Below are 8,392 nucleotides of genomic sequence, written 5' to 3' on the forward strand. Positions count from 1 at the left end.
AAAGAGAGATATTGGCTACTGGTTTAAAACTATCAGGTATTGTATGACTTAGGAAGGGGCTTCAATATTATTCTGCCCATATCAATAGGTAGATGGCCTGACTCTGGTAAGTCATTTTCAAGTGAGGTTATCCAGATTTAACAGTTCAAGCTGGACAAAAGAGTACAAATAAGCAGGGCACTCATCCAAACAACAATGCGATCGAGACACTTTCCTTAACAGAGACTCTACCTCTTCTTTCACAACAGGAGAAAAAAAATTCCCAACATTGGTCTGCCTTTACCTCAGAGAGAGGAATAATGGAGGAAAAAATCCTCAGGTAGTTGTGACTAAAGGCTTGTGGTGCCAGATCCTAGCCCTGGTTTCAGCTTGTGCTTGAAGTACAAAGGAAACTGTCAGGTTTAAAAATATATATATTATTATATTTGTACCCCGCGCTTTCCCACTCACGGCAGGCTCAATGCGGCTTACATGGGGCAATGGAGGGTTAAGTGACTTGTCCAGAGTCACAAGGAGCTGCCTGTGCCTGAAGTGGGAATCAAACTCAGTTCCTCAGGACCAAAGTCCAACACCCTAACCACTAGACCACTCCTCCACTGTTGCTACTATTTGAGATTCTCCATGTAGAAGTCGGCCCTTGCAGATCAGCAATGTGGCCGCGCAGGCTTCTGCTTCTGAGAAGCCTGCGCAGCCTTCTACATGGAATGTTGCTAGTGGAATAGCAACATTCCATGTAGAATCTCCAATAGTAGCAACATTCCATGTAGAATCTCCAATAGTATCTATTTTATTTTTGTTACATTTGTACCCCGCGCTTTCCCCACTCATGGCAGGCTCAATGCGGCTTACATGGGGCAATGGAGGGTTAAGTGACTTGGCCAGAGTCACAAGGAGCTGCCTGTGCCTGAAGTGGGAATCAAACTCAGTTCCCCAGGACCAAAGTCCACCACCCTAACCACTAGGCCACTATTGTGGTTTCATTAATGGAGAGAAGACGGCTGTGTTGGGCAGAAACAAAAGGAAATGGCTTTTTCTGTGCAGTCTTTGATTGATGGAGCCTGCTGTAAATCTAGCCTGACTTTTATAAAAAGGGGGGGGGGGAGATTTCTTAGGAAGCCCTAGAAAACTTTCACTTTCTTCTCTGCAACCTTGGGTATCTAAATGACCATCAAGCTTACTGTCATTATGTAGGTAACAGCAGTATTTAAAATGTTCTTATTCCTAGTTTGATACTTGTGTGCAGAGCTCCAGTCATGCTGTTCTGTTCTTCTTTCTGACTGAAGAGTATAGTGTTCTGTAATCAAGTGTCCATTTTGGTTCTGATTTACTTAGTTTTCTCATATCCATGGGGAGAAAAACCTTACTGAATCAGGCCCTTTAGTTTTAACTTTTTTTGGAACAACATTGATATGCAGTTAAAGAAGAGGCTATGTTTACTGCTTAGACCAGTGAACTGAGTCAAGAGAGGTGGTGCCCTCTGCCATAAATAAATAAATCTAAAGAGAGGTGGTGCCCTCTAAATAAATCACCTTAAGGGTTTTAACACACCTTTCCAAACGATGCTGACAGCAGCTTTGGAGCATTATTAGAATTCAGTTCTTTGAGATTTTGCCAGGTATTTGTGACCTGGATTGGTCACTGTTGGAAGGAGGATATTGGGTTAGATGGATCTTCGGTTTGACCCAGTATGGCTGTTCTTATGTTCTTAAGTGGTTACTGAAGGCAGCAAGAGGTAAATTGACATGCTGGCCCAGAGTTATAGGGATGTCAGCAGGAGAACGTGGATATGATCTTTTGCTTCACTTTATTTATTTGGATTTTGCTCACACCTTTTTCAGTAGTGCTCTAACCACTAGGCCACTCCTCCACCCCAAAGAATCTTGTTACTCTTTAGAATTCTAGAATCTTTATTTATTTGGATTTTGCTCACACCTTTTTCAGTAGTAGCTCAAGGTGAGTTAAATCCAGGTACTCTGGATATTTCTCTGTCCCAGGAGGGCTGACGACCTAAGTTTGTACCTGAGCCAATGGAGGGTTAAGTGACTTGCCCAAGATCACAAGGAGCAGCAGCAGGCTTTGAACCGGCCACCTCTGGATTGCAAGACCGTTGCTCTAACCACTAGGCCACTCCTCCACTCCACTAGTTCTCAGCCCATTACTGCAACCCACAAATTTTCAACCCAATCCTCAGGACCCACCCAATCAGCCTGGGTTTCGGGATATCCACAGTAAATATATGCATACATTAGATTTGCATGCAATGAATCCACTATATGCAGATCTGTCTGTGGAATTCGATAAATGGTTTCTAAAGTTACATTCTAATTAGGCATCCAACTTTTGGTGTAGAATCGCATTCTGTCAAATGAGGCTGAAATAGCAAAAAGAGAGCACTTAAGTGTCTGCGCATAACTGCAAAGGGGCGTGGCTGTGGAAGGAGCATGGGTGGGTCATGAGCTTTCGGAAAAATTGCACACAGTTTTATAGAATACTGTGGATGCGTGCCAGGATTTACACCAGATTGCAGTTGGTGTCCTTGTGCCCAGAGTTGGGTGTGGAATTCAGTGACCAATGGTATTCTGTAGAGAGTCCTCACCCCAGAGCACCATGTATAGAAAAACACTGAGCACCATTTTGTTCTTTCTGGTGCCCATTTACTGAATCTAGTCCATTGTGCATATCCTGAAAATGAGGAAGGGACGGGGGGGTATCCAGAGGACTGGGTTGAGGACACCTAGGGGGTCTTTTACGTAGGTATGCTTGCGTTAAAAATAGGTGCACACTAAACTCTAAAGATGCCAATTTATTCCTATGGGCGTCTTTATCATTTAACGCACGCTAAAAATGCCAGCGTGCCTACGTAAAAGGACCCCCCCCCCCTTAGTGTTTACTAGTAATCCACTCATTTTCCTGTGCTCCTCATGATCCAGATGAAAGCAAGGCACTCAGCTTACATTTAATTTACTGATTAGAAAGGTCAAATTATTTTTGTTACACACATTTGTCCATTAGCTTCTTACGCAGTATGTGTAGAAAGCTGACTCGGTAAAGCTGCTGTCTTTTAACAGTTTAGTCTTGGGGCGAGTTTCATAGTAGAATTTGTAACAAAGTTCAGCATTGGGAATTACAACCCTGAGTAACTTTGAGACACGAAACTTGTTCACCAAGCAGTTTTGCAAATTTGAAACCAGCTTTCTGAAGCAGGAAACCTAATGCTGAGAAATGAACTAAGTTAGTCTTTATGGGATTTGAGGGTTTGTGCGTGCTTTTTCTGCATTCAGTTTTAAATGCAGATTTTTGTCAATTTTGTGCACAAGAAGCAATTCATCTGCCTCGTCAAAGCAAGTTTTGTGCTCGGTTCCTGCATGTTTGAAATGGCGGACCAGAGGAGTACTCGTTTGCTTGTCTTGCACTTATGTACTTACATCCAACTTTCTGGATACATTTTGTACAAATGGGAAGCTGGCAGTCCTAATATAGATTAATTCTTTTTTTAAGTATAATTTTTTTTTACACTGCTTGTCTCATGGCAAAAGTAGTAGCGTGTAATATTGATATCCACCTTACATTAGTAATTTTCTTTAGCATTTGTTCATCAGTGAGGATGTGCTAAAGTAGGTATTTTTTTCTGGGGAACTTGAAAACTTTTGGTTTAACATAAAAATTTTGTACGGCTAAAAACAGTTGTAAGTGGTATTTTTATAGAAGAAAATTTGTTTTTAGTTAGAAATGTTGGGGATCATTTCTGTACAATGGTATGTCACTGTTAAAAGGAGCAGGCTTCCTTTAATGCGCGCATTCCCTTGCCTAAAATAAAATAAACGAGAAACGAAAAGCAAAATAATCACCACTAGCAGAAAGTAGTGGAAGAGAAGTCCAGCATCCTTGAGAAAAGGGAAGATGACCTGTTGTTGTCACTTGCTTCACTATGTCACATTTTTTTCTCTTTACCTCCACGTCATACCCCAGTATATGTACTGAAGAAGTTAATTGATTCTTTGGTGGGTTCGTTTTTGAACTGTACAACTGTCTATTGCTGTTTTAGGCTTATTCCTACCGGTGAAATCGATGATGAAATCTACTCCAATCTGTGTCATTTCTTTTCCTATCAGCTGGACTCTTTAGTGCCTCCATGGTTGTCCAGTCTAAAGTTGATTTGTTAATTTCCCTTAACTTATTAAGACAAATGCTTTTCTTGCCAGTCCAACCAATGAAATATTAAAATAGAGACAAGGGAGCAAGGGCTATTATTCCTTGATAAGGTAATATATGCTTCTAAATATGAATGTATGCAAGAGTTCTCCTTATACCTCTAAATTTTAAGAAAGGGTGCTATGACAAAAACCATTCTGTAATATTTGCTACATCTGTCTGCACTCTGCCCATTAAGGGGTCCTTTTACAGAGCAGCAGTAAGCTCAACGCCGGCTTACCACTTGCTCTTCTGGGACTACCGCCAGCCCAATGCGGCTGCCGGTGGTAGTCCCGCCCTGCACGTTCGCCATTTCCAGTGGAAAAAGAAAAACCCCAGAAATGGCTTGCACGGCAATAACCCAGTGGTAATCAGGCATCGCTGTGCACTTCCCGGTTACTGCTGGGCTAGCATGGTAGCTGTTATTGCCACCTCTGGGTGGCGGTAAGAGTTCCCACCGCATGGCCACGCCGTAAGAGTTCTCTCACTGCGTGGCCATTGGGGGGGGGGGGGGGCTTTTACCGGCTATGGGAAAAAGGGCCCTTTTTGCTTCAGCTTAGTAAAAGGGACCCCTATGTTCTGTACCACCAAGTCAATTAAAGACAGGTAATCCCTTCTGTTATTATTAGCTTACTGAACAAACATCCATGCAGAAAGTCTGTACATTTTTAAACTTTCCAAACTTAGTTCCTCCTCTTTGTCTGTGAGAAAAACCCTGCATCCAAGTAGGCAGTTCTTTCTCAAGGCTATGTTTTCAATGTTTTTGTCTTAAATCTTCATTGTTTTGAAATAGCTAATTTCTTTACAAAGTCAAAATGTGCCTTGCAGAAAACTTGTGCTGTAGTCTCTTTGCTTGGTGACAGAATTTGGACCGAGTCTTGTAAAGTTCACCCCCACCTCTTCAGGGCTCCCTTTTAGTGAGTTGTTATCCAAATTTATTAACAGAGAAGATGGCACACGTGAAGCATCAGCATTTATTGAGCACAGTGGTGTAAATCTCAGCTAAAGAAATGTTTTTGAATCTGCTGAGTAACCATTGTCCTGGGATCCTCAGCTCACCACTCTGGCCTGTGCCTCAGTGTTTTAGCCTTGTGTAGTTGGTACTAATGTGGTAATTCTGTAAAGTGGGTTTTAACTAGAGTTGGACACGGACAGAAATTTTGCCCGTCCCTGCTGGAATCTGACCTATCTCCACTGGAATCTCCTCCATCCCTGCCCGTACCCATAAAAACAGAAGTAGCTACTTGCAGGTTATTTAGTTTTTTTGGGGTCTTAATGAAAATACAAACAAATATCTGCCTAAATGAGCATAAAACCAGTACCCCCCGCCTCAAACCAAGAAAGAGGAAATAACCAGGCAGGGCTAGCAGATCATTATTTTGTAAGTTTGTGTAGAAACAGAAGTCTATCGACAGCATATGGTATGAGTAGCAATTGTCTATCCGTAAGAGCACTCCCAGTGATGAAAAAGACCAGATGATGTGCTGGCAAAAGGTACTCCAAATACTCACCTGACATAAGTACATAAGTATTGCCATACTGGGAAAGACCAAAGGTCCATCAAGTCCAGCATCCTGTTTCCAACAGTGGCCAATCCAGGTCCCAAATACCAGGCAAGATCCCAGAAAAGTACAAAACATTTTATACTGCTTATCCCAGAAAGTGGATTTTCCCCAAGTCCATTTAATAATGGTCTATGGACTTTTCCTTTAGGAAGCTGTCCAAACCTTTTTTAAACTCCGCTAAGCTAACCGCCTTTACCACATTCACTGGCAACGAATTCCAGAGTTTAATTACACGTTGAGCGAAGAAAACAATTCTCTTCATCGCATGCCCCCTAGTCCTAGTATTTTTGGAAAGCATAAACAGACGCTTCACATCTACCTGGTCAACTCCACTCATTATTTTATAGTCCTCTATCATATCTCCCCTCAGCCGCCTTTTCTCCAAGCTGAAGAGCCCTAGCCGCTTCAGCCTTTCCTCATAGGGAAGTCGTCCCATCCCCTTTATCATTTTCGTCCCCCTTCTCTGCACCTTTTCTAATTCCACTATATCTTTTTTGAGATGCGGCGACCAGAATTGAACACAATATTCGAGGTGCGGTCGCACCATGGAGCGATACAAAGTCATTATTACATCCTCATTTTTGTTTTCCATTCCTTTCCTAATAATACCTAATATTCTATTTGATTTCTTAGCCACAGCAGCACACTGAGCAGAAGGTTTTAACGTATCATCAACGATGACACCTAGATCCCTTTCTTGGTCCGTGACTCCTAACGTGGAACTTTGCATGATGTAGCTATAATTCGGGTTCCTCTTTCCCACATGCATCACTTTTCACTTGCTCACATTAAACATCATCTGCCATTTAGACGCTCAGTCTCGTAAGGTCCTCTTGTAATTTTTCACAATCCTCCCACGATTTAACGACTTTGAATGACTTTGTGTCATCAGCAAATTTAATTACCTCACTAGTTACTTCCATCTCTAGGTCATTTATAAATATGTTAAAAAGCAGCGGTCCCAGCACAGACCCTGGGGAACCCCACCAACTACCCTTCTCCATTGAGAATACTGACCATTTAACCCTACTCTCTGTTTTCTATCTTTTAACCAGTTTTTAATCCACAATAGAACACTACCTTCTATCCCATGACTCTCCAATTTCATCTGGAGTCTTTCATAAGGTACTTTGTCAAACGCCTTCTGGAAATCCAGATACACAATATCAGCCGGCTCACCTTTATCCACATGTTTGTTCACCCCTTCAAAGAAATGTAATAGATCGGTGAGGCAAAATTTCCCTTCACTAAATCCATGTTGACTTTGTCTCACATGCTTTTGAATATTCTCTGCAATTTTGTTCTTTATAATAGTCTCTACCATTTTGCCCAGCACTGACGTCAGACTTGCCAGTCTATAATTTGCCGGGTCTCCTCTGGAACCTTTTTTTTTTAAATTGGCATTACATTGGCTACCCTCCAATCTTCTGGTACCAGCAACTTCAGAAAGATATTTCCATTTAGTTGATTTTGACTTCCAGTGGGACAAGATATCATCAATGATTTTGACAGTAGTCAAGTATATATCACTAAGAAAAAGTAGATGGTATTGTTTTGAATGTGGAGGTGTATTTAGCAAGTAAAATTGTCATTACAAATAAAGATAAAATATTGAAATAACTAAAGAGAAAAATATATACATACCTTGGATGTATTTGAAGATGATGAACAATAGAGGTCTCCTAAGCAATTTACCTCTAGTTTCATCTTATTGGGCTGCTGCAAGATAGATGAATCATCTGGAGTATGAGATTATGAACTCATGTTGTGCGGTACTGCATATCCTTATTGAATGATTGAAGAAAAGAATGGTTTTACAAGCATATGAAGCAACAAAAAATTAGAGTTAAAGAAATAATTAATTTTTCCGTATTAAAGGGAGTTTTTGACCTAGGATTAAGTAGAGGAGTGTGGTAGCCGTGTTAGTCCACTCTTAAGGTTATCAATAGAAATCAAACAATATAAAACATGGAAAAGAAAATAAGATGATACCTTTTTTATTGGACATAACTTAATACATTTCTTGATTAGCTTTCGAAGGTTGATCACCCTCCCCTCACCTATCCACACCCATCCTGTTAGAATATCAATGATATGCTTTGATGTCCCCATGCATACCTCCTACCCACCCCCATCCCCCCACCCTGTCAGACTGTCATAGTAATGCTTGAATGTTTTCACTTATATACACTGTCAGCTAGCACATTTGCTTATTTCCGATCTGACGAAGAAGGGCAACCTTCGAAAGCTAATCAAGAAATGTATTAAGTTATGTCCAATAAAAAAAGGTATCATCTTATTTTCTTTTCCATGTTTTATTTTGTTTGATTTCTATAGATTCTACATGGAATGTTGCTATTCCACTAGCAACATTCCATGTAGAAGTCGGCCCTTGTAGATCAGCAATGTGGCCGCGCAGGCTTCTGCTTCTGTGAGTCTGACGTCCTGCACTTACGTGCAGGACATCAGACTCACAGAAACAGAAGCCTGCGCAGCCTTCTACATGGAATGTTGCTACTGGAATAGCAACATTCCATGTAGAATCTCCAATAGTAGCAACATTCCATGTAGAATGTCCAATAGTATCTATTTTACTGTCATAGTAATGCTTGAATGTTTTCACTTATATACACTGT

Source organism: Microcaecilia unicolor, chromosome 7 (genome assembly GCF_901765095.1).
Source record: "Microcaecilia unicolor chromosome 7, aMicUni1.1, whole genome shotgun sequence".
Taxonomy (NCBI): Eukaryota; Metazoa; Chordata; class Amphibia; order Gymnophiona; family Siphonopidae; genus Microcaecilia; species Microcaecilia unicolor.